The following is a 20859-nucleotide window of genomic DNA, read 5'->3' on the forward strand; positions in this document are numbered from 1 at the left end:
TGACTGAGGCTGGCAACCTTTGAGAAAGATACACTTTATGTACCCCTAATGATACATATTAGTGTCTTTTGAAAAGTACCACCTCAGTCACAGCTTTTGTACCTTTTATTTTCAAAACTGTATGCTTACATGCTAACGGTGGAATGGGCTAGCAGAAGGGTATCAAGTTGTTTAAGAGAAAGAGAAATCAAGTCTCTTTTTTTCTCATTTGTAAGCCAGAAAAACAATCTGTGACATTGGCCTAGTTCTAGATCACGATCGCCCAGAGGAAGAATTGAATTGAGGAATCAGAGACAGAGGATCAGAGGGGACTTAGCACCCTGTGGCTATGAACCCCCTTGCTCCATACCAGCTAACCACCTTTCACCCTCATCCTGGGCTGTTGCTTCCTCTTCGCGTTCCCGGACGAGCCCCCACTTTTTATTGAAGAACTCAATATCGCACACACGAGTTTCGGTAGTTCAGTGCAAAGCAGACTTTCTGAAATTATGCATATATGAGAGGGAAGAGGCAGCAGATATAAACAAATTCTCTGCGACACACGCACGCACGGAAATCTATAGATTTTTCAAGATGTTCTGTCTGTTGACTTGCACCATTACCATTTGTAAATGCCACGGAAGATTGCGCTGTTAGTGCAATGCTTTGAAAATGTATCAGGAATTATTGATATTCAGTTAGAATGTGTATGCCGCACACGGACAGAACCACTGTCATCAAATGTTTATGGGTAAACTTGGGATGGGAGAAGCAGGAAACCCCTGATTGCAAGTGCTTTAGATCAAGACAATTTTCTCACAAAAAATTATTATTGTGACTTCAGTTTTACCTCTGTATTTTATTTAGGAGAGACAATACTGTTGCAAACTTTGCAGTCATTACTTTATTTTTTTTCATGAAAATACTTTTATTCCGCAAAGCAAGGATGCATTAAATATTAAGGTGTGCACAAAAATAATAAGCAACTGTTTTCAACATGAATAATAATTATTTTTAAGCACCAAATCAGCATATTATTATGATTTCTGAAGGATCATGTGAAAGTAAAGTCTGGATTAAGGGCTTCTGAAAATTCAGCTCCCATCACAGGAGTAAACTACATCAAGAAACGTTTAAAAACTGTTATTTTAGTATTTCTCAATTAATTTTTCATTTATTGAAATGAACTAATTCAGCCTTGGTGAACATAAGGGATCTTTCAAAAACCTAAAAAAAATTAAGAACTATTAGCCTACTTTCCTAAGCAATCAGATGATTTTGGTTTTGGCTGGCAGACAAAATCCCAGGCAAAAATATCTTAAAGACTTCCAGTGACAAAAGACCTCAAGCCATTTTTGTAAACTGTTTAGAACAAATTAGCCAATACTGGTAAAGTTGTCCATCCAGCTCTAATATTGTGGCAGTTTTAGGGTTAGTATTGGCAAACAACACACATTTACCTCAGAAAACATAAAAATCTAGTTTAATCTTTCGAGTTGAGGGTGTGAAGTATTTTACTGGTGATTATACTAGCTATATTAGCATCACAATGTTGCGTTCATCAACACAACAGCATAAATACTTTCGTCTGGCTGAAAGTTTCTAAATGACAATTTGCTTAGTGATTTATGCAGTGGTTTTCTCACCGTTGTATAGAATGCTGTGAACCAAACCAAATTGTGGATATATTACTCATGGTTGTTTTCATTTGTTTGAAAGCCTCTGGTCTATGAAGAAAACAGAAAGGCAAAATTCTTTATAGATTGTAATTCATATACAGGACTTGATAGCTTGCTTTCTAAGTTCATTTGAATTATACCCCCTGCATTATACGCCTTGATAGGAAATAAATCTCTTTAAATGAATGCGCTCAAGGAGGTTGCATTAAAGGGAGGGTTTTGTTGGTAGCGCTAGCATATGCTAACATAAATTAAAGCCTATATTTCTCTGTAGAAAAACAGATTGATGTTTCTTATTGCTTAAAAGCTAAAAAAGCCAAATTTTCTCACAGTGGATTGCTTAAAGTGGCTACTGTGTGCTGGCGATGTCCAAAGCGGGTGCAGAAAATCGGCAGATTTTTTTTTCAAGAATAGAAAAGCTAGCCAAGCTGAGTAAGGCCTCTGTGACATTGCCATGCAATACACTGCTTCAATAGCGAAGTGTATTTATGAAGATGAGGGTGGTGGGGTGGTTTAGAGAGAGGAGGGAGGGCAGTTTAGAGGGGGACGTTATGAAAAGGCAGCAGGCTGCGAAGTGAATGGGACTGGCAAAGGGGGGGCGGCAGGGTCCGCGCCTCCATTGGTTCAATGCAACGGCCAGAGCAGCTGTGAAAGGAGGTCTCCCCTTTTTCCCACGACCCGGCAATAGGCAAAACAGTGGCCCGAGTCTGCCAGGGTCAAGTCACTTTGCTAATATATACACTGGGCTTGTGTACGCAGACAATGCATACACACAACTCATTTATTTGGTGTGTGCACACAGACGGACCCGCACTCATGTGTGCACATAGCCTTCAGACTGGGGAGATGGGGTGGGCAGCGAGAAAAGACCCTGACTCTAATTTCGGTCACTTTGGGGCCATTGTCTAGTTCTAGACCAACAGTCTTAGATTCTGCAAATTAACAAGCTAGCCAGGACTTGCCGAATGCACACGCTCAGACAAACACCTGCTGTTCAGAGATCAGTCCATTCCCCAAATATTGACACATACATTTTTAGTCATTTTAGATAGATCTATAGATAGAAGGGTGATTAAAAATAAATAATCAAATCAGTGGATTGATATACACATAATTAGATAATCAGACAGATAATAGATGGATATATAATCAGATCAATTGATGATGGATAGATAAAGATTATATAAGTTAATAATCAAATATATGGATTGATATTTAGATAGATGAATGGATGGATGTTCAGACAGATGGCTAGATAGAATGTGAATTATGGAGGAATGCAAAAAAAAAAAATGTGCGCATCTTTAGTGGTTTTTAGTGTTTTGTTGTAACACCCATAAAATGCTTAGTAGTTTTAATTGCATGTTTGTTTTCCCCTTTCTGTAGAGCTCAACCGTCTGAATACACGTTTATGACCCATACACGCAGTCTATTAGCGAATATGGACCCTGCGTCTCTCCCGGGGTTCGTCTTCAATAGAAGGTGCCATCTTGTTAAATGCGTATTACAAACTCCACCACTGTGTCACAGTCTTTCTGCCTCTCCCCACCCACCTTGCGCCGTTTACACTCCTTTATGGTACATTTGTCCTGCAATAAGCCCCATTCTTTTGATAAACAAGCACAGGCTCTGGCATCGCCTCTCTCCTCTTGCCTCCCTCTACTATTCAGAAGCTCCTGGAGTACAGCAAGACAAAGAAGAGACTCACTTAATTAGCTGAGCGAGAAGATGCATTGGGGCAATCACCCAGCACAATGAGGGAAACACACAGCATGTTAATTCGGCGTGGGGCTGTAGCAAGCTTCCCGGGGCCTAGAATAGCCTTTTGTTTAGTGCCTGGCCAGTGTAATAGATCAGATGTGCTTCAATTAAAACGAATGTGTTCCGAGCCTCCTTTTGAGAAGGTACGGATGCATATTTTCTTTGTTTGTTTAAGGAACCTATTCTTGCTCTTAGCTGTGTTGTCAAGTCTTGAGTTGAAGATGTTTGAGCAACTTGCAGATTTAATCTTTTCCCCATGCATTTGTTATTTTACGGCTTCTGAAGAATTTGAATATAGTGTATGAGTTTTAGTTTTTTTTCACAGCCCATGTTGTCATTTGCTTTCAATAAATGTAAAAGTGCAACTTCTATGTTCCACTGAAATGTTTATTTATTTATTTTTTAATGAGAGAATTAAATATATTTGATTCATTAGCTGATTATTAAATAACTTTTATTTTTTTGTTTTGGTTAAAATTTTCAACTAAGTCGAAACTTGAATTTCGGGTTTCAGTTTCAGTCCAGAATTTTAATTTTGGTGCATGACTAGTATACATTAATATTTAATTCATACATGTTTTCAGCAGGAGAAAGATCAGTCCACTGCATTAATTTTATCATAGTTTTATCATAGTCAGTGCTTTGGTCTTTTGTGCATCATAATATGGCAGACCTGTCGCTACTAAGTTTAAATTTAAACTAAACTGCAATAAAACGACTTTTCATTGATTATTTGAGTGTTTTATATCTAAATGGTAAAGAAAATACTATTTTTTTTTCTACTTTGGTAATTTTATGTATAATGCAGTGTGTTACAGTTTCTTTGTAATTGTTTAAAAAAATTAGAAAGTTCAGAGCATAAATCGATTCTTCACCAAATGTTTTACCAGTGTAGTCAGTATTAAGTCGTATACATTTAATTGGCTAAAATTGTAAATTGTAAAGTGGCAATTTTAGTCAGTTAAAATAACATATTACACCAAATATTCAGTATTGTTGTGGAAAGAGCATATTCACAAAATGACTAAGCATTCTGACTGTTCACGCCATTTTGCACAGATGTAAGTTGTAATTGCATTTATGTTGTGTATATATCAGATTATTTTTTCTTAAATATAGTATGCAAACATAAGCAAATTGTAGTTTAGTTACTTAAATTTGTTCGAAAAAACCAACCAGCCTGCACATAGCAACACTGGCTCAACCAATGGTGTGAATTTGGGGGCGTGGCTACCTTTAAAACAATCAATAGCAGATGAGGGGAGTGCTCCGAAGACCAATCTTTTGTTTGTTTAAAAAAAAAATTATGATTGAGATTTTTATTTTTCTATAAGTTTAATTATCGTTCTGATACGCATATCGCTGACTGCCAAAGAAACTTTCCATTTTCACTTTGTGACAATATTTTGAGCAATTAACACTGCCTTTTTCTTGTGATGTAACCTACCATGTACAATGTTATGTTGCGATCTGCTGTCGCCTTGTTTCGTAAATCTATTTCTGTTGAATTGAGTGGGAGGTGTGATTGTGTTTGGGTGTGGGGGCTTATTCAGGTTGCTTCTGTTACAGTGGCACCCCGAGGCGGTTACTTTCATGAAGACAGATAAGCTCACCGTGAAAATCCCTCTTTCTCTCTCCACCACCACGCCGCACGAGTACCACCCGAGCCTCCTCTTCCTCTTTCTGGAGAGTTCTTTAACCTTGATGAGTGAGATGAAGGGGTCAGAGAGGATAGACAAGTGACTGCGCTAAGTTACAGTGTATGTATAGAAAACCCCCCACCCCTCCTCCCTGTCGGGATCAATACGGCTAACAGAGAGCTGGGCTAGTCAGGCATTGAAGGTGGTGGGTGTAGGAAAGCTCTACTGAGGCCCATAAAGAGTCTTAAGTGCGCCTGTTACTGTGCCTCTGCTTTCGGCTGTCTTTACACATAGCGGTCACATAGTCTCGCCTGTTGATACCAGATTTGTGTGATTTAACATGCTCTGCACTGCTTTAGAAGATCTGTTTTTGTGATCTGCTTTTTGTAAAGGGAGTGCCTCAAGGGTGTGTATGAGTTATTTTTTAACGTTTGCTTCTTCTTATTTTTTCTCATAATTAATGAAAAATGTGTTGCAGAAATAAGAGACGGCATAGTTTAAAGTATAAAACTGTTATAGTTGTGTAGATACTTTTATAAACTTGTTTCAGGAAATATGTGACATCGACACTGCATGCATTATTTCCTTCACTGGCGCTCAGATCCAGATATTTTTGCTGCAGATTGTAACACTTCAGAAAATACGATAACACTTCAGTATAGTGACCAATTCTCACTAATTTCTTATTAGCATGCCTGTTACTAATATTAACTGTTTATTAGTACTTATCCTACCCAATACCTAAACTTAACAACTACCTTACTAATAACCAGCAGCGAATTAGGAATTTATTGAGGCAAAAGTTGTAGCTGATTATTTGTTAATAACTTTAAAATAAAGTGTGACCGAAAATATTCACGCTTTAAAAATAAATAAATAATATTATTACCACTATTAGTAATTAGTAATATTATTAATATTAATAATATTATATAATAATATTAATATTATTATATAATATTTTTTTATGTTTGTAATATTTTATTTAAAAAAATGTAAATTGTCTTCATGTAACATTTTACATTAATCTCAGAATATAATGTATTTTAAATACTACCATTTATTAGTATTACTGTTATTACTGTCATTTATTGTTCATGTAATGTAGTTGGATAATGAACATTGATAGCCAAAATTATTAGAACACATGACAGATCTTAAAATATTGACCTTTTAGCCTAAAAAACATGGAACCATGGCAGATGGTTGCTCTGATCTAACACATATCAGTTGAAGCGTACTGTTTTTATCTACTTTTAACTTTTAATATTTGGTATTTCCACATTTTGCAGCAATTACAGCAGCACACCTCTTTGGCATAGTATCAGTATATTTTCTGTGAACTTCAACACTAATGTTGTCCCATGCCTTCTGCAACTCAAGCCAAAGGCTTTCCTTTGAATGTTCAGTAGAGATCTATCCAGTTTATTTTCCAACTCACCCCAAATTTGCTGAGTGGGGTTGTGTTTAAGACTTGGAGAGGGCCAGTCCATCATTTTCAATGTTCCAGCAGATTCCTTCCATCGCATGTAGTTCTGGCAATAGTTTGTTTTATGGGTATTGTAATGGCAAATTCAATAAAAACAACTGAAGCCTCTTAAATATACCAAGTGTTCTAACAATTTTGGCCACCATTGGACAGTCAACCCATCATTATCACTAAACAAACCTCATCAGAATGATACTTCAGTGATATATGTCTCTTCTGCGACAATGATCGGCTAACTGTACATTATCCATTATTTGCTAATATTCTTAGCCTTCACTTATCCCACAGTGATTTTCCTCTTTCAGGTGGTTGAGATGTTCTCTTGCTCACGAGATCTCCACTCCTCACTCAGCTTAGGTAATTGAGTTGAGTGAGAAGTTAACCACTGGTCTCTATGGCAGGGAATCCTGGTGCCCCTCCCTCTCAGGAGGGTCACATTGTCCAGTCCGTCTCCCACCAGTGTAATCCCTTCCACCGGGACAAAGGACCTACCCACAGGCCACAGAGGTACATTAACCCAGCAGCCAGCGAGCCCTCTGACCTGAGCGGCAGAGCCCCGTTCATCCAGCCTGGCTAACAGCTACTGGCGCTCGTCACATCAAAGCCTAGAGCTGAGCTTGTGTGCGCGGTTACTTATTCATTCGGGCCTGGGAGACAGTCCGTGGAGATGAAACGGCAGTGGCGAGGAGACCTACTGATGTGCAGAGTGGAACAGCTCCCCTGTGGTCTAAGTAAGGAGTTAGAAAAGCCAGAGCCGATGCTGGTTGGTGCTCTGATCTATGTCGCAGTGCTGAGGGGATATCTGGCCCCTACATCAAACATCTTGTCCCAATAATGCGGCCTGTTATCAGAGCGACTGATGCCCACAGCTTGGCTTTAGCCGACTGTGTACTGTACTGTGATCTGCTGTAGTCGAGCTGCAGCATTTGTGATGTGGAGATTGTGTCAGACATAATGGCTACGCGTGAATCCAATACACTGTGGAGGCCGTGGAAGAAGGAAACCTCAGTGGTGTTGATCTACAAGCGCATAATGTTAAAAGTGAGTGTGTCATTTTGGTGAGATCAAACAGAATGATTGTTTTCAAACTGGTCTACTGAACCACTCCCCTCACCTGCTATTGGTTGGGTTAAACATGTAGCCATGCCCCAAAACTCACACTATTGGTTGAGCCAGTGTTTCTATGCTGACTAGTCAGCATGTTCAAACCAAAAGAGCAATGATTTGATAAACAAAGCAACAGTGTTTACACCTTTTCAAGGGAATCAATCGACTTATAATTAAAGGGAAAATTACCGGATCATTTATTCACCATTATTACTTTCTTTTTTCTCGGGAATAGAAAAGAAGATATTGTAAAGAATGTTTTAACTGTTTTTGTCAATACAATGACATTTTTGCTTCCCATAAACTTTAAATGTATGGACAAAAACAGTTTAAACATTATTTAAATAAAACAAGAATTATTAAGTATATTTTACAAGAAAACGCTATTTCAGTCATTCTACTCATATCTTAATTTAATTTAACTTGTTACTTACGGTTTCTTTGTAAATATTTGTGAAAATTACTAGCAATTTAGTTGAAGTGAAAATAGTTTCTACACCATTTTTCAATGTATCTTCTTTTGTGTTCCACATGCAGAAGAAAGATAGTCGTACAGGTTTGGAACTTATTAAGTGATGACACAATTAGTTTTTGGGTGAACTGTCACTTTAAGTCTCTCTCTGGATATTAAAAGGAAAGTTCACCCAAAACCGAAAATTCTGTCATTAATTACTCACCCGCATGTCCTTCCAAAAACGCAAGACATTTGTTTATCTTCAGAACACAAATTCAATCCGAGAGCTTTCTCACTCTGCATAGACTGACATGTTCAAGGCCCAGAAAGGTAGTATGGACATTGTTAAAATGGTCCATGTGACATCAGTGGTTCAAAAATAATTTTATGAAACTATGAGAATACTTTTTGTGTGCAAAGATGCGTCATGGTACTGTCATTAACATGCATCGAAGACTGACACAGAAGAGAAGAAATTGTTGAAAAAAGTTGTTGTTTTTGTGCAAAAAAAGTATTCTCATAGCTTCATAAAATTACAGTTGAACCACTGATGTCACTTGGACTATTTTAACAGTGTTTTGAACATGATAGTTGCATTGCAGTCTATGAAGGGACAGATAGGTCCCAGATTTCATCAAAAATATCTTAATGTGTGTTTTGAACATGAACAATGGTCTTACAGGTTTGGAATGACGTGAGGGTGAGTAATTAATGACAGAATTTGTATTTTTGGTTGAACTATCCCTTTAAGCTAAGTATTTTAAGTATTTTAATTTGTTAAATTGCATACTGCAGTAAACATTGCGTTACACTGCAAGTGAATGCATTAAAATGTAAAACGCATAATTCTCACACCAGTACTGGTGCTGAACCGCATTGTGTTTCTCCTTCATGGGCTGCAGTGAGATCCAGGGGGCGTGTCCTAAGCAGAGCCGCGCCCCCACTGCCCCACCGTCAGTCAGAGACGGAAGACGAGGTGAGGTTGCCATGGTAACAAATGCTCTGTGTTAACCAGAAGGGAAACAAAAAGTAGTGTTTCATGAAGTAATGTTCTTGAAAAGCAGGCTTGCTGTTGTGCAGAAGATGCTTTAAAACCAGAGATCTTCTGAAAAGTGTTTGTGTATATAAGTGCATTATTTGTGCAAGGGTAAACCTGGTGCCATTTTAGCTGTGTGCACTGACGCTTTTTCAGTTTTGTTTGAAGTTGTGTTGTAGCGTGGAGAGTCTGATCATAGATTTTTGCAGAGATCTTCTTAAACCTCTGCAGCATTGCATAGGAACTCACAAGGGCAGATTGATTGGCCTTGCTGTTATAAAAGTGAGGCAATGCTTTACTGTGTTTTTCTTTAGTAAAAATCAATTTTTGGCAAATACAGTCCTTGGATTCTTATCGTTAGTATTCCACATCTATAAATATATATATATATATATATATATATATATATTTGATACTATTTTACATACAACCTGTCCAAAACTGACTTAAAGCATCATAAAAGTAGTCCACATGGCATGTTTTATATTCCAGTCTTTGAAAATCATATTGCAACTTTGTATAATAAACAGAGTAAAATTCAAATCATTATTCAATGATATCCTTTTCCTCCATTGTAGATTTCAAACCTCATTCATACTTCAGCATATTCAAATTTGCCAAATGTTACACTAAGTTTGACATTCAAGTTTATTAGTATAGTGCTTTTTACTATACAAATCGTTGCACAGCAACTTTACAGAAAAATACATTTCTAAAATATTTAGTAGTAGCTTACCTGTTGTAACTGTCAGTTTATGTACATATGGCAGAAATGTGCGGAAAAAATCTATTAAAGAAATAATCAAACAGACATTGAACACTATTAAAGGGTTAGTTCCCCCAAAAATGAAAAAAATAACGCTGCTTTTATTGACCCCCAAGGTATGGTAGGTTTATATGACAGACTTCTTTCAGATGAATCCAGTCGGATTTATATAAAACATTTTCTTTGATCTCTATCATTGCAGTCAGTTGGTGTTGCATTTCTTCAGTACAAAACAAGTGAAATAAAAAGCGCCCTTCCATAAAAGTGTCTCACACGGCTCTGGGGGTAAACCAAGGCCTCCTGTAGTGACTCTATGTGTTTTTGTAAGAAAAATATACATATTTAAGACGTAATAATAACTTTAATCTAGCTTGCGCCAACAGCCAACACAGAAGCAGTTCCGGGGGAATGACATATGAGGGCAGTGTTGCACATGCGCCGGTGAGTCTCGTGAAAACCAACGTTTGTTTACAGGATAAAAGGAAGCAAAGTTTCCTTAATTTGGCAAAGGAAAACCAGCCTCCTCTTGGCTTATACCGAAATTCTCGGAATTTTTTTTTCTTTTTTATACAAATTCTCGTTTTGTACTTCTAATTAGTGACCATTGTTTTGCAGCGCATGCACAAATCTGACCTCTTGTGTCATCCGCCGGGGTCTGCTTCCGTTAACGAGTGCATGCTAGATTAAAGTGATTATTACATTTTAAATATGGATATTTTTCTTACAAAAATGCACCGATTCACTACAGGAGGCCTTTGTTCACCCCCCTATGCTGTGTGAGACACTTTTTTATGGATGGGCGCTTTTTATTTCGCTTCTTTTGGACTGAAGCAATGCAACACCCGCTGACTGCAATGATAGATCTTGAAAGATCAAAGAAAATTTTTAACATAACTCAGACCGGATTCGTCTGAAAGAAGAAAGTTTTATACACATAGGATGCCTCAGGAGCATAGACTGTATAAAAACATGGACATGGTGTCCGTGACGTCACCCGTAGACTCCTGAAGTGTGTTTTTGAAGCCTAAAGTATGCAGAGTTGGGCCATCGCCATCTTGGCAGTGCGTCACCGCGCTACTCTCCCGGACATATAAAATGGGCAAAAAGGCGGGACCTAGTTTCTGAAGCCACGCCCACCTAGCGTGACAACAGTGTCAGCAGTGGCAATCCACCTGTCACTCAAGTGGCCACGCCCTTAATTATGCAGAATTTAAAGTCTTAATATAATTTCAACGGATGAGTTATAAAAAAAAATTCACCCCCCTCATAGTTGTCATGAAGGGCAAAATTAGCTATATAGACCAAAAAAAAATTTAGCACCAGGCTGTAAACATGTTTTTTCTGCTGTAAAGTTGGGCATTTTAACATGGCGAGTCTATGGGACTGACTCCCTTTTGCAGCCAGCCTCAAGCGGCCAGTTGATGAATTGCAGTTTTATTCACTTCCTTATGGCCTCACCAGAGAGTGAGCGGGAGGTTGGTGCTCGCTCAGGAGTGAGTAAAATGCAGCCTAATTTTAACTAACCCTTTAACAACAATTATTTTGTGATGCAGTCAAACTTACAGGAACATTTGCTAGTTCTGTATGTTGTTTCAGGGTGTTCTGGATCCAGACTGGAGCTTGTGTAAATCCTGCGAGGCAAAAACAGAGAAGAAAATAAAAACATAATTAGCTTAGCTGCTGTTCCAACCAAGCAAAATTTATTTGTTTAACCCAAGCTAAAGAATAGTAATGTGCATTTGATCAGATATAACTGCAGTCCAAGATTATGAGATGCATTATTTGAATGCTTGGCCAAAGAGATGTGTTTTTAATCTAAATTAAAAAAGACAAGAGTGTGTCTGAACCTCAAACGTTATCAGGAAGGCTATTCCAGAGTTTGGGAACCAAATGCAAAAAAGTTCATCAGTAATGAGTCTCAGCAAATGATAAATTCAAGGGTTAACTGTGTAAAAAAATGCATCAGAGATGATCATGAGATGCATCATGATATATTCCTCATATCATATGCATATTTATATATATTTTCGTCGCTTCCCTATTCCTTTCTTCCTTTCTGTTTCACTCCCCATATGGACACAGAGGAAAGATGGGGGAAGCTGGCGAGATGTACATCTCGCGGTCGTTGGATATCAGCGGAGTACCTGATCTCGACTGTGAGGCGACTGCAGCAGCGCCCTCCCTCTTTTGCTCTCTCGTATTCTCTCACGCTCTCCCTTATAAGCTCCCTGAATAATTTTTTTTTTATCCATCCCCACACGGTTTCATTGTTCCCCTGTGCTTTGTAACTATGGCAGGCATGAAATGCACCTAAACGCAGAAAGCGGCTTCCCAGCCCCAACCTTCATACCCGTCCCCTCCGCCTCCTTTCCCTGTCTCCCCTTCAATAATATTTATAGTGCAATCTTTTTCTCACCCCCATCTTCTTTTTAGGGATTTTTTTCTTTTTCTTATTCACAAGTCCAATGCCATGCCCCGGCCCCCTCCTATTCCCCCGTCTTTTGGCCCCAGCCCTCTCCCTTCGAGCTGACAGATACACTGTTCTCTCTTTCTTCGCCTTTCACCTCCCTCCGCCCGTCCTGCCGGCCCGGCACAATGCAGACACTTTCTCCCGCGGCCGGCCAAACGCTGCCCTGAACTAACAATATCAGTGAGGCTGTCTCAATGCCAGGGAGCCCCATTGTGTGCTGCCAGAGGGGTGTTAACACCCATGTCTGGACCCAATGAATAGTATTATTGTGTCTGAACACTGCAGCTTGCCCCCTCGGTTGCACCCTGCCCCCCAACTCTGAAGCGGTTCCCCATTTTTCGGCACTTAACCCACTTTAAAACAATGTCATTTTGAGGCAAAACTGAGCAGTTTGCAACATGCAGAAGAGTCGTTTAGAAATAATAGTTGAAGTTTTGGCTGCCGAGTAAATAGGAATATTGTGGGATGGTTAACAAGGTTCCCATGGTTAAGAAAGGTTAAGTTTGTAGATATCATAGAAATAATGATTTCCTTGCCTTGGAAATGAATACATTTTTGGAAATTAGTGCATCTAAACAGATGCAAAACATGGATATTTATTAGTCAAGTTAGCTATTGTTAGCTAATGTTTTTCACACTTTAAATGCACAAGTGAGACCATAATGGAATGTCCTTTTGAACTCATTTGCATGACAACGGTTCATTCCGAAAGCATTTAAATAATTCCAGAGAACGGCAAAGCAAAAACAAAAACAAGAAAACATTCTCCTCATCTGTGATCTGTGTTTACAAGTAGCATAGCTTACTTAGTGCCTGTTTAAAGTCCTGGTTTTGTCCGCTGTACGGGGGAAGCATCAGCATAGGGGCTCTAAGTGCACTTGGCAGACAGTTTCTTTCAGCCTGACATCCTTAACTCAAAAAATCTCCTGCCTCAGCTTTTTTTATTCCAAGGTTAGAAAGTTCACATTACTAACTGAGAGCAGATGCCAAAACATTCACCTTGCACATCTCCCTGATCAAAGCAGTGGATTGACATTTGCAATGGGCAAAATGCTGAAAGTTAAGCTGAACTTGTTTTCTCTCTCTCCCTCGCTGTTGTTTTGGCAGGAGTCGGAAGACGAGCGGAGAGTGGGAGTAGCGATAGTGGTGGAGGAGTGAACCCGGAGCAGGTGAACACAGCTGCAGACCGCCATGGGCTCTCTTCCATTGGTCCCGACTCTCCATCTTCGGGTCTCTGAGAGACGGCAGGGGCCAGCCAGGGAGCGTCGGAGTGGGCAGGCGAGGCAGCTCGCTTTCCCCGCCGGCTACCGGCTCCTCGGCAGCGAGGAGGGAGAGAAATCAATACTGAGGAGAGATGCTGCCAGGGGTCGCCCAATGCTGCCTCCAGCCATGGAGCCATGGGAGCCCGAGTGTTCGGCTTTCTCTCTCTCGCAGCCCAATCTCAGTCAACTCGTATCAGCTAAAGCGAGGGCCAACAGCCTTGACGCTCTTCATGCAACACAGAGTGTGTGTGTGCTTGCTTGTGTGGTTCTGCCAGAGGGCCTTTACAGGATCGGCATCACTTGATAAAACTTTGCCTGCTGGAGAACAAGTAGAAAAAGAATGTCAAAGGTCTTTCTTTCCCCCATCTTTGATTCCTATTTCGCCATAAGTGCACATTCCCCCTGACTGTTGTAATGAGTGCTTGACAGAGATCTCTTTTACGCTAAATCAAGAGGCCTTCTTTTTTTAGTGGTCCTCCTCCTGAGCATGCACAAAGTGCTCTACATCTGATGGGCTGGGATGAGAGAGCAGTTTGAATCCTTTTTCCACCTGGTTTTATCTGATCTTTTTTTTATGGACGCCACTATTCGAGAGGCTCGGAAAAAGGACTTGACCTTGATTTGTAGGTGAAGGGTTTGGCGCCAACCCTTCCTGGGCACTTTGTAACCATTTTCACCCTTGACCCTGGCACTTGATGTGTATTAATAACAGTGCGGACCAATCGAGCACAGGGCAAGATGGAAAAGTTGATCCCACAAGGTTGCAGATCCACTGGGATGTGGACAACTGAAACATGGCCCGAGCTAGATACCAACAATTCGAAAAGTGGAGTGCCTGGTGGCAGTGGATATTTCCTGTATCTTTGGATGCTCAACGAGAAGTTGGATTCGGTAAGGAAAGATTTCAGTAATCTGTATGCGTGGGTTACATAACATCAGCTGGTTGAAGGTCTTGATTTGTATTATGTAAAACAAACAAAGTGGCAGACGACTGCATAGATACCCGCCATTCGTCTCGTCTCCACTGGGCAGCTCCTTCGACAAAATGGCTGCTGTTGCCTGCCAGCTGTCTCCGTGCCAAGATGGCGGCACCTTAAACGCTGCCCATCTGCCTAATCAAGGGCGACTATGTAGATTCCAGATGATTGCATTTGCATATGCTTATTTCCCTCCCTCGTAATTTACGCCGCCTTTGAAACACGCAGGGCATATGCGCCTGTTTCCTTGATCGCTTGTATCCTTTTACAGTCTGTCTGTCTTTATGTTAAGCTGCGATAGCATTCTGTCATTCGAAATGGGAGAAAAATATGGCGCTAACACACACAAAGCATCTGATGCCTGTGCCATCTGTGACATCTGCGACTGGGTAGTCTAGCTACGTAAATCCCTCACTCGCAGGGCCCGGTTCCAGACAGCCTCCCATTATGACCTCATTAGCATGCACAGCACTCCTCACTGTAGGCCCTGGTGCACTGCTGTGCCGTGGGACCCGACAATCCGCGCCCTTCACACAAACGCTCACTGGGCAACATTGTGTTCCTTCTTACAATACAAAACTTCACACTTGTTTTATTACAATCATGTCAGTGGAGCTGAAGATCTGAAAGGGGCTTAGGCAGTTAGCCTTGGTGCTCTGGGAGATGTCTGTGTACAGTGTCTTTGTTTTTTGTTTTTTTAACTATTTTAATAAAATGGTTGTTTGGTTGAGTCAGATTTTATTCATTTTAACTTTTCTTTCAATAGACGCTCTGTATTTACGAAAACACAGACCTAAAAATCCTCCGTAATTTAGCGTGAAATTGTAGCATTGTAGTAGTCGAAACCAACTAAATCCAATTGGAATTCCTAATAATTCAAACTACATGGTGAAATGGTAAGAAATTGTAGAAGTTGGCTTTTACAAAAATGTACTACCCAAAGCCTAAACCTTGTAAAATGTAATAGGAAAAACAACCATAAAAAAGTAGCACTTTGAGCCAGGGCATAGTATCTTGCGATTTCACCATCTCGTATGAAATATCAGTAGTCATCATTAGAGTTTTGTGTAAATCTTGTCTCTAACCACTTTGTTTCATATCAATAAAAGGTGTTAAAATCTGACTCTGACCATATGGAAGTACAAAAAGGTTTTCTCAAAGATTGTGTTATGGTGTGTGCACATCAAAATGAATGAAAATGAATATTTGCATTGCGTTACTTTCTCTAGTTTACTCGCAGGATGTTTTTCACATTACTCAAGTGAATAAAAACATACGCACATTAAAAAAAAAAATGTCAATAGGCTCTTCACTGATAAATTTTCCACTCGAGTTGAAATGATTAAACTTGCGCGGAAGATACCAAAATCACGCATTTGTGGCAGTCGTGTCATCCAGTTTGCATCTTTGCATTGACTTTGTACATAATCTAGGCTACTCACACAAATAATTAAATTCACTTTTGATGTGCATAAACCATTATATTTACACGTAAGAGTAAAAAAAAAAGAAAAAAGGGAAGTATAAAAAATGCGATTTGCTAATTTATTTAGGGATAACACAATGTTTAGTTGCTTCGTTGCTTAGCAACCATCAACAGTTTAGCAGAATAATAATTAAATTTTAATTTATGCATTTAGCAGACGCTTTTATCCAAAGTGACTTACAGTGCATTCAGGCTATCAATTTTTTACCTATCATATTTTCCCGGGGAATCGAACCCCCATCCTTGCGCTTGATGGCACAATGCTCTACCAATTGAGCTACAGGAACACTATTAACTGAATAATATTGAATGTTCATATTTTAGCGTTTTTACATTTGAGCTCATCCAACCAGAATTTAGAGTAATCAATTTTGAACTGTTAGTTTGTATTGGTTTTACATTCTTTTTTTAAGTTTTGGTTAGCTTTTTAAAAAGTAGCATATTGGATGATAATTGATGATAATTTGGCGTTAGCTGTCTAGAATAACAGTTTCTCATATTGGTTATCATATCGTATATCATATTGTTTGTGGTTCATAGGTGGGATATGTCATGTGGGTGGGGTGATTTGGTTAAAACTGGGCGGAGAGGGCAGTTACATTTTGAGGTGAGGGGGGTGGCTTATGCGTCTGTCTGGACAAGTTGATGTCTAAAATGCATATTAGCAGCAGAGTGGTACGTCTGGGTCAGTCAGTCTGTGTTCGTTCCATATTTGCATATTTACAACAGCTGGGGAGCCCATATGTTTTAGCCTGAGCCAGACAAAATTATATATGGCCTGACACTCTAGCTAGGCTACCACACCCCATGGCCCCCCCCCTAAACAAATACACACGCTGCAAATCTTGTGCAATTCAAGTTCTCTTCAAAACACAAAAATACCCCCCTCAACCTGGAAAAAAAAAGGAAAACCAAAAAGCTTTTATGCTAATCGCAGCGTTAGCCATGCGTGTGAGTACACTAGCGCAATTATGCATAATTCAGCACAAAGCTAGGCAGGGAGGCTGAGTACAGTAAATCCTGTTAGTGGCCTGCAAAGGCGGCAAAAGAAAGGAGGGGACAGAGGGGCGAGTGTTACGCCCATTAGGTGCCTGAATAAAGGCCACGTTTTCACCAGGACCCAGCGATATGTTAACCTCCCACTCCTGCGGTACAGGTGTAGACTTATGGTGGACGGCACAAGATTTAGGTGTCACAAGATGTTGATTTGTTGATTTGCTTTGTCCTGTCTGTGCACGGTTACTTTCCCATTAAAGGATTAGCCATGCCAGATCTGAATTCTGTCCTCACTTACGCACCCTCATGTCATTCCAAACCTGTAGGACTTTGTTTTGGTTTGAACAACATGAGTAAGTGTTTCTCTCTCTTTTTTTTCTTCTCTCATAACATGAAACAATATTTTATTTTATTTTCTTACTTATATCAATTAAATTATCACAGCTGCCTTTTTATTATATGTACTAACAGCTAACTACCAGACTTCATATGTTCTCATTGTTCTCATTTGTTCAACATAAAACCATATATTTTTTAATACTTGAGATTTTATTCATTTTCTTTTAGAGCTTATCAATTAAATTATTAGTGCTACCTTTTTATTTTCTGTTGTAATAGCTACCAGGCTTCAGTCGTTCTCACAACATCAAAACCACATTCCTTCTGGCTGTCTTACATACCAACTTGTAAACCTTTTACACGCTTACCTTGAAGGCCTGAAAGTCTTAAAGCTTAATAACTGGGCTGAACATCTCAAACGAGTGGTATCCTGGCTCCAGCGCTGTATCAAAATATAAAAGATGGCAACATAAAAAAAATCCCTTCCCTGCCTGTTTGCAATAAGCTTTTCTCCAATTCTTGATTAGCCTTGAAGAAATGGAGTCGGACTATTTTTACATTTCCAAAAGTGCTGTAGCATCATATGAGAGCGGTGTGGCTCCCCTGTGTGCAGAGATGGGGTTATATATGTTTAATGTTTTAATGTTAGCCGTGCTTCAGTGCTGTCTCAGTGTTATGAGGGGGTTTCTATGCTCTGAGTGCCTGCTGCTTTAATTTGCTTGGTTATTGATTGAATGTGGTCCACCCACAGAAGTAATAGTTGCTAAAAGCATTTATTGGCACTGCTCAGTTCTGCCAAGACGATATGCAGCTTTTTTATTTATTTGATTTGATTTTATTCCACCTGTGATCTGACAAGTGGCTAGCCAGGCTAACGACTTTTAAGTTCTTCTGGCAACGCAATTATTTCGGTTTATTCTTTAGCATAGTAGCTCGTTTCATAATATTTTAGCAGATTTACCTTTTAATACAAAGCATTGATTAACTTTTTGTATAATAACCTTCAGCATTTACCGCGTTGCTTATGAAAAGCAGACATCAATAACTGATTTTGTTGTGAAAATGTATCATACTAGTGATCTTAACGGTTTACTTCTAAATGCTTAACGTTTTAGTAGATAAAGAAAAATGAAATTCACACTTCTTTTTTTAACAGCTTTCAACTTACTAGATGTCCATTAGCATTTTTAAACAATAATTCTCTGTAGTTGTTAAATAAAGCTGATGTAGCATTTAATATCAGATGACCATTTTATTTATTTTTTTGTCTGCAGTTGTAGCTTACTAGTCTTAATTGTTTAGTTGCTGATGGGTTTTTCTAGTAAGCTAGTAAATTGCTAAATGGCTGCCTAATATTATCCAGATGAACATGCATGTACATATAAGCAAAACATTATTTTAAACAGATTTAAAACAGGCTATTTGTTCAGAATCACAGAACGTTTTTTAAGACACATATGTATGTTATATCTATTTAGCATGTCAAAGTTTCACTCTTTATTTTATTTTTCAGCGCTAATAAGCTATTTTCAAGATCGAGTACTACAATATACCAGTATTATTAAAAGCATAAAATTGTGCTTCACCTATATCCCAAAAAAGCTACTGGCCCTTTAAAAACACGCTAGCGTCCAGCGCGGCTGATTACAGACAGAGTGAAAACAGGCGTTTATCCAAGTCACTGATTATGTCATTTTAAAACTCCCCAAAACACAGCACTGCGTGCGGAGTGTGTGGGGCGCGGAATTATGAAGCGAGGAGTGGAGTGTGTGAAGGAGAGAGCGGGAAACGGGAATGGAGTGCTGTTTGTATGATTAAACTGTCGGCTCGGTGGCACAGGCCACGTTGAAGAGCCGGGCCTGAGATTTGACCGTAATGAAAATGCCCCCGAACTGCACCCCCACCCTTTCAAAATGCTGCTTCAGACCAGCTTGGCTCTGTCTGTATGCTGGGAAGAGAAAGGAGACGTGGAACAAGATAGACAGACAGCGAGAAGGAGAGGGAATGAGAAAGTACCGTTCCGTAGCAAATGGTTTTGTGGACACGATGTAGAGATGTAGACTGGAAGTGTAAGGTTGGGTGAGGGTTAGAACAAGTAACTTCAAATTAGTGTCCAGTTTTTGTGCTGTACCTCATATCCTGCCATTAAAGGGATAGTTTATTAGTTACTCACCCTCCGGTTGTTCCAAACCTCTATGACGATTTCTTCCGTCAAACACGAAACAAGAAATTTGCATACAATGGAAGTCAATGAGGTCCAGAATGTTAAATGGCTTCCACTGTACTTACTGTTATATTATCTTTTCTTGTGGTCTGTAGAAGAAAGAAAGTCCTCTAGGTTTGTATTGACATGAGGGTGAGTAATTAATGGCAGAATTTTCATTTTTGGGTGAACTATACCTTTTATGTTTTGTTCACACTGCATACAAATCCCATTTGGTTTAAATTCCGTTTTTAAGACTGACTGTCCGTATTTCACTTTTACAGATGATTAAATGATCTGATGCATTTGTTCAAGTTTTCCTCTGTTTTTGTTAATCATGACATCATCTTGTTGCACACCACAATCTAATTTAATTAATTGCATGGCTAGATTACATACAGAGTTGATGCAAAGATGCAAATTGGGTGGCACATTTGCTACGAACATGTGATATTTCTCTCAGTTGTGTCTTCCGCGCAAGTTGAAAAATTTCGACAAGAAAGAAAAATTCGAATGACGCGTCATGCAAGTCAATCAAGAGCTTATTGATGTGTTCGGTTTGACACTGTGTGGTTGTACCAGAAAATGTTGAAGAGCATTATGTTTTTATTCGTACAAGTGACGCGAAAAACATCTCGTGAGTAATTTAGAGCGAAAACTCAATGTGACAATTTGCTTCGCTTCTGGTGTGCACACATCATTAAACTCACAAGGAACATGAGAGAACATAAACAACCCATTTTGCACTCCTGCATGTGTCCTAAACCACTTACTTGTTCACAGCATAGCAGGGAAGTGATGGAAAATTACTGTATTCAGAAATAACTATATTTGTATAACACCATAAAAATTAGTCATTTTGTATGGTGTTATACACGTATAGTTTTTGAATTCCAAAAAAAAAAGACTTTAAATGTGAGCATTCACACTGAGATGCATTTTAATCTGATTTCACACCACATTTAGATCACGTCAATAAACATCAGATTTCATTTGTTTCTTGTAGTTTAGACTACACAAACTAAACTGATTTGACTCAGATATACCAAAAAATTATTTGAGCTGCTTTCTGTCTAAATAAAGCTTAAGATGAGCATAAATAAAGCATAAATGACCAAAGGATTGGTCTTATTCTAATTCTATGAGAACAGTGAACAGAGAAGTCCACACCACAAATATAACTATAAAAACACAGAGGAGAAATGCAAATGGATG

At 39.1% G+C, this 20859-nt stretch overlaps 1 long non-coding RNA gene across 3 annotated transcripts in view; it reads left to right on the forward strand.

Moving 5' to 3' along the window:
• LOC127988012 (uncharacterized) overlaps window positions 1–20859 on the forward strand; it is a 45212-nt gene that overhangs the window by 14050 nt on the left and 10303 nt on the right. For all 3 annotated transcript variants that reach the window (XR_008161487.1, XR_008161488.1, XR_008161489.1), the window contains one exon: window positions 13489–14534. This is a non-coding gene — a long non-coding RNA (uncharacterized LOC127988012). The remainder of the gene's footprint in view (window positions 1–13488; window positions 14535–20859) is intronic.

This window comes from Carassius gibelio, chromosome B22, assembly GCF_023724105.1.
Source record: "Carassius gibelio isolate Cgi1373 ecotype wild population from Czech Republic chromosome B22, carGib1.2-hapl.c, whole genome shotgun sequence".
Classification (NCBI taxonomy): Eukaryota; Metazoa; Chordata; class Actinopteri; order Cypriniformes; family Cyprinidae; genus Carassius; species Carassius gibelio.